This window comes from Sciurus vulgaris (genome assembly GCF_902686455.1).
Source record: "Sciurus vulgaris genome assembly, chromosome: 9".
NCBI classification, from domain to species: Eukaryota; Metazoa; Chordata; class Mammalia; order Rodentia; family Sciuridae; genus Sciurus; species Sciurus vulgaris.
The window spans coordinates 20740259-20747574 of NC_136469.1; positions in this window are offsets into that span (position 1 = coordinate 20740259).

A 7316-nucleotide genomic window follows, 5' to 3' on the forward strand; every position below is an offset into this window, starting at 1 on the left:
AAATATATGATAAATGTCCAACATCCCTAGCAATCAGGGAAATGCAAATTGGAAGGAAACTGGATTTCTTTCAGACCTTGAACACTGGCTTTGAAGGGAGATACTTAACTTCCTCATCTGTATTGCTGCTTCCAGAACTTTATTCTCTTCCTTTTTGCAAGTCCATATCTTGTCAATCACATATCTAGACTTATCACCCTTTTCTCCTAGTTTCTCTCATCTCCAGAATTTCTACTTGATGAAAGTGATCATTTCTAACTCCCAGTCTTCTAACCCAATTTCTTCCATTGATTCAGGAGACTGCAGTGGCTGTGTGATATCCAACCCAATATCTCTAACCCACATTCTCCCGTCCTGGTGCAATCGAGGGCCTGGTTCTCTACAGATGCTCAAGGTTTCTGCATGTTTCTCTATTACCAGGTAAGGAGTTTGCCTTTCCAGTTATCATCTCTTCTCCTAGACCTTCAATCTATTCCTCACTCTTGCCTTGTTACTATCACAAATATATTTTCCTTGAGGTGATATTTTCCTACAGATGCAATCCTACTTCTCTATTTCCCCCAACCCAATCCCCCACACCCTGCACACCAAGCTTCTAGCATATTTTTCAAAAGTAAAAAACTGCATTTTGGTCATTTCCTTGCATAAAAAGCCTTTTGTAACTAACTTGGACACTTTACATAAAATCTGATCTCATAATGGTTTTCAATGCCAGAATTGATCTGTTGATAGTTTCCTCCCATCTTATCTTATGAACCCCTCCCCCCTTAACCTCTGCATTCAGACCACACTGGTCTCCTCTGATTTCTCCAACATGCTATGATTTAGCACTCTCTAATTTCTCAGCACATGCTCTTTTCCATGAATCAAACCTCTCTTCCCTGTTCCTCCCATGGTTGAATTTGAATGATACTCTCTCATTCACATTGATCTCTTTCCACCCATTCTACATGATTACACCCTGATCAGGGTTCATTATGATTTCAAATTATGGATTAATTTGCTCAGTTAACAATTTTGTCTACTACTCTGTCTATATATAGTGCTTACCTGAGACCAAAAAAAATCTTATTAATAATGACCTAAATATAAATTATTTTGTTTGGATTGTGAGTTTGAGGGTAGGTGCACTGTATCAGAATGTCATGCAGATTTCTTTACCTGGCATCCAGGATCATCCAACAGCACTAGTGTTCATTATGCACTCTGGTTAAGGATGAAGGAGGAGGGAAATCAAGGAGTAGTACTGTCTATATCAAAAAAGCAAAATATTTCCTAGAAAATTCAAGAAAGTCATGGATGTTTTACTGACAAGAATTCTGAAACACGTCATTTTGGTCAACTTTTCATTATTATGACCAAAATACCTGACATAAACAACTTAAAGGAGAAAGCCTTCACTTTGGCTCATGATTTCAGAGGTTTAGGCCCTGGTTGGCAGACTCCAAGGCAGAAACATCATGGCAAAGGGTACAATGGTGCCTACCTCCCAGCAGATCCAGAGACTGAGGCAGGAGGATCATGAATTCAAAGCCAGCTTCAGCAACTTAGTGAGGCATTAAGCAACTCAGAAAGATCATGTCTCTAGAAATAAAAATACAAAACAGGCCTGGGGATGTGGCTCAGTGGTTAAGTGCCCCCGAGTTCAATTCCTGGTACCAAAATAAAAGAGTATGGTGGAGGAAAGCTTCAAGAAAGGAAAAGGTGGTGGGACAAAACATACCCTTTCAGGCCATGCCCTAAGTGAACTCCTTCCTTCAACGAGACCCCGCCTCCGACAGTTCATACCACCTCCCAATAAAGCTTTCAAATGATTCATCCATCGGTTGAATTAATCCATTGATGAGGCTACAGCCCTTATAATCCAATAATGTCCTCAAAGCTCTGCCCCTGAGCATTGTTGCATTGAGGATGGAACCTTCAACATACAGCCTTTGGGGGACATTCTACATCTAAACCATAATACTGGTATGTTCCTGCTAAAATTGTAAGGAATCCCACGGAAACCACGCCAGACACGGGAAATCACATAAGGGAGTTTATTAAGCAAACAGAGTGTCTCCCTGCAGGGTAAGAGAGAAAATGAAAGGAAAAGAGAAAGTAAAGAGAAAGGGCACACGCCAGAGAGAGTGGAAAGCGAGGAGGAGGAAAAGCAAGTGTGTAGGAGAGAGAAGCAAGAGAGGAAAGATGGCAGTTCAATTCCGCTGGGCTAAAAGGGAACCAATAATGGAGAAGGATACTTGCAAGCTGAATGATGAACCAATAGCTAGCTAGGATGTTCACAGATTGACAAGTGGTTGGGAGGCGGGCAAAATGACTGCAATGGAATGGGCAGGGGAGTAGCTTTATACATTACAAAAATCAGTTCCAGTAATCAGAGATGTTACATTTTCTGGCCTCCAAGATGTGCTAAAACTGAGGAAAATTCAGTTGTAATGGGCACTGGATGAACTACTCTGCTTTGGTGTGAAATGTGCGTGTCCTAAAATTCAACTATTAGAACCTGATACCCAAAATGACAGTATCAAGAGGCAGGGCCCTGGGGAGAAGTGATTAATGTCACTCCAGTGATTAATGTGCTCCAACCTCCCCAATGGAATTAGTCTTCTTAAAAAAGAGAAGGGGGGCTAGGGAGATAGCTTAGTTGGTAGAGTGCTTGCCTTGCAAGCACAAAGCCCTGGGTTCGATCTCCAGCAACACCAAGAAAAAAAAAAAGAGAGAAAGATGGAAAGGAGAACACTAATCCCTTTATCCATTGTTTCCGGTCTTTGAGGATGAAGCCACAAGGTGCCATCTTCCAAAATTGATCAGATAACGAGTTTGACCTTGAGGCAAGGAAGGTGGTGTCCTCTATACCCCTCCCCAAACTGCAAAAAACAAGAAAGTGGATTTTCTCTGGAGTTTCTTCCCTCAGAGGGAATAAACTCACGTTGTTTCATCCACTAAGTTTGTGGTGATTTGTTTCAACAGTAAAGGGGCACTAATACATTGTCATCGCAGTGTGTTTAGGAAGCTGTAGTGTCTCAACCTCCATTTCTAACCACAAATATTTCACTCTTTATTTCAGGTGCTAAAATTGATTTACTGTGATCTATATCTTCTCTTTAGATTTTGATCTATCTGTTCTATCATTTCAATTTCTTACCCACTTCCTACATAATCATTAGATTCATCTTGTGTGCACCAATTCACACCAACTGTTGGCCTCCGTACTGGTTAATTGGTTTCTGTGCCTCTTTCAGCAATCATATAGCATCATTTTTCTTTTCAAAATGATCTCAAATTTGATTCTATCCTGTACCAATGCTGAAATTCTTGTATCTTAAGAAGAATCAATGTGATTATCTTCAGCTTGTCTTATCACTGGCATTAGGAATCTGATTAATAAATTGCCAATTTGAAACCCTCCATAAAAATCAGAGACAATCAGATTCCTATATTCTAAGCCCCTCTGAATTCTGAAGCTGAACAAAGACAGGGTCATCTCCCTAGGGTATCTGTGGACCAAGAAAAACAAACACTTCAAAGACCAACCCATAAATCTCTAGTATTTACATCTAATCCACGCTTTGGAGTTGCATCTTCAAACTTGATTCCACCTTGAATCTTAGCTCAGCCGGACTTTGGCTTTTAATAAATCATTCTTGTGTCCGTCAAAACACAATACTCACATTCTCTCTTCAGCCTTAGAAATCATAGGTTACAAATCCTTGACCTTTATTTAATTCTGCAATATTCTCCTGTGTTCCTTTAAATGCCACATCATTTAGTCACAATATAAGTTATTTTGGAAGTTAGGAAACATGATTTTTTTGATGCTAGAGGAGCTTTTGGAAAACAAACCATTCTTAGAATGAAATCAATTAACTAAGATCCTGCTATTCCACCACATTGAATAGAATCTTAATAGTAAATTCACCTTTTAAATTTGTTTACAGGTAGATAAAGAGAAGATGACATCTCAAAATTATAGCTTAGGTGCAATGTAGATTTTATGAGAAAATTCGAGGGTGTGCAGAGATTCCAGACAGCGTGTTAGAATTTCTGAGAAATTTCAAGGTCTAATTACTTTTGTTTTTCATTAAACTTTCATTCCATTTCAAGGAAAACAAAAAAGGCAGAACAAATATAAAGGATGAATAAAGTACCTATATTGCTAGATTTTGATAACTGACATGGAGTAGAACAGGGGAACAGAAAGAAGAAGGATACAGGGTGGGGTCACCCTGGTGATGTTCGGCTGAACTAAGAAGGGGATCTTTAAGTAAATATTTGAAGCAGAGGAAAGCATTGGTCAAGTGGAACCTCAGGAAAGCAGTTCTCTGATGGGGCAATGCATTGACTAACCAGAGTTTGCTTTTTCTAACTTCTTTGCTCCCCAAAATGGGTGCAGATTAGGCAGCCCTCAGCAACAACCCTCCTTAACCCTGTCTATGACACAGATTGCTATCCTATACCTACATTCCATGACCTCATCTGGAACTTTTTAAAATACATATTTTCAAGCATATCAAGTCAAGTCTCCTGGAGAAGAGTCCAGGCCTCTCAGTCAGGCTCCCTTGTGATTCTGATGCATAGTAGAGAAGGACCTCGGGAGATGACCTTGTCTGTGTTCAGCTTCAGAATTCAGAGGGGCTTCGAATTCCCCATACACGAAAAAGTTCATGCTGAAGGGGTAGAAAGAAGAATCAGCTGATACAATTGTGTTGAGAGCCTTCCATGAAATGGGTGTCTCACTGGGTATATTCTATTTCCTATTTAGAACTTGCTTGAGACAAATCATGAATTAAGATTTCTGTTTTTCTTAATTATTTAAAAAAGGAGTCATTTGCATTTTAAATTCAAGCAGTTGGCTTTGTCCAGCCTTTTTAAGATTTTATTTTTGAAACTGGTTTAGATCTTGAATTATTTGGACAATATTTTGTTTTTCTAGTGATGTTTCTCAATTTTATGCAGAAATTAGTAATCTGCATGGAAATGTTTTTAATAATGGTTTATAAGTGTATTGTTGTAGCTTTGTACTTGATTGTATTAGGGTTTCCAGAGGAAAAGAACCAACAGCATATATATATACATATATATGCATATATATGTATATATATATGCACTTAAGACATACACATATATATGTGTATATATGTATATATGTGTGTGTATATGTACATATATGTGTGTATATATGTATATATATATGTGTATATATGTGTGTATATGCTGGAGTAGGGTATATATACACACACACACACACACACACACACATACGTATATGTTTATTTATTTACAAAAGGAGATTTATTAGATTGGCTTATGGGATCAGAGCTGAATAGTCCTACAATGGCCATTTACAAGCTGGAGAGCTGGAGGAAACAGTAACTGCTCAGTCCAAGAAACTGGAGGCTCAGAACAAGAAAGATCCATGATGCAGCCCAAGTACAAGACTGAAGGCCTAGAAACTCCCTGAAGCATCCCTGGTCAGGGTCCATATCTGAAGAGTCAAGAAGCTGAAGTCTGATGTCCTCAGGTGATAGAAACAGCAACCCAGGCACCCACTCAAGAACAACATAGTTTACCACTGCGTTGGCTTCCTTCTTCTGCACCTTTTGTTCCTTCTTGACCTTCAGCCTGTTGGACAGTGCTATCCACATTCAGGGTGGGCCTCCTCCTTCAGTTTGCTGTCTTACATGCCAATCATCTCTGAAAACACCTTCATTGACACACCCAGAAGTCTCAATTTTAGGTATCTTGATCCAATCCAGTTGACAATCCAGACTGACCATCGCATCGGCCAAAAGGAAGTTGTATATTTAATGTGCAACATCCTGTGCCTGCATCTTGAGGGAAGTGATATGGACTTAGACAAGAAAATTAAGTAAATTAACTTTTCTAAGTTTCAATTTCTCTGAAAAATGGAGATGCCTTAATTATACAGATAGACACAGAAAAAACGTTTGACAAAGTACATCATCCATTTATGTTTAAAACACTAGAGAAACTGGGGATTGACGGAACTTATGTCAACATTGTAAAGCTTACAGATGACAAACTCAAGGCCAACATCACACTGAATGCAGAAAAACTGAAAGCACTTTCTCAAAAATAGGACCAAGACAAAGATGCCCACTCTCACCACTCCTATTCAACACAGTCCTTGAAACTTTAGCCAGAGCAATCAGGCAAGAAAAGGAAATAAAAGGCATACAAATAGGAAAAGAAGACATCGAACTATTCCTGTTTGCTGACATGATCCTATATTTAGAAATCCAAAAAACTCTACCTGAAGACTTCTAGAGCTGATAAACAAATGTAGTAAAGTAGCACAATATGGATCACCATACATAAATCAGTTGCTTTCCTATACTGCAATGATGAATCTGCTGAAAAAGAAATTAGGAAGACTATCCCATTCACATTAACCTCAAATAAAAAACAAAATCTGGGAATTAAAGTAATAAAGGATGAGAAGGATCTCTACAGTGACAACTGTAAAACACTGAAGAAAGGAATTGAAGAATACCTGAGAAGATGGAAAGACCACCTGTGTTCTTGGATAGGCAGAATTAATATTATGCAAATAGCCATACTACCAAAAGCATCATACAGATGCAATGCAATCCCCATCAATTTATCAATGACATTCTTCCCAGAACTAGAAAAAGCAGTTCTGAAATTCATTTGGATAATAAGAGACACAGAATAGCCAATCCTGAGCAAAAAGAGTGATGTTGGAGGTACTACAATACCAGATTTCAAATTATACTGCAGAGCTATAGTAACAAAAACAGCATGGTACTGTCAGACATAAAGACCAATAGAATAGAATAGAAGACAGAGACAAATCCACATAAATATAGATATCTGATTCTAGACAAAGGTGCCAAAAGAAGGAATAGTTTTTTTTTTGTTGTTGTTGTTGTTGTTTAACAAATGGTATTGAGAAAACTAGATATCCATAGAAGAATGAAGCTAGACCCCCCTATCCCTCACCCTGCATAAAAGCCAACTCTAAGTGGATTAAAGACCTAGAGATCAGAACAGAAACTCTGGAATTACTAGAAGAAAATGTGGCCTCAACACTCGAATATATGGGCACAGGAACCAACCTCCTGAACAAGACCCCTAAAGTGCATGATATAAAAATAATAATCAATAGGTGGGACACCATCACACTAACAAGGTTTTAAACTGGGTTCCATCCCAGTATAAACCCAGTGCTTCACGCATGTTAGACAAGTGCTCTAACACTGAGCCACAACCCCAGCTCCATGTCCTAACTTTTCAATGTACATATATAAATATACTACAGTCAATCTCACCAT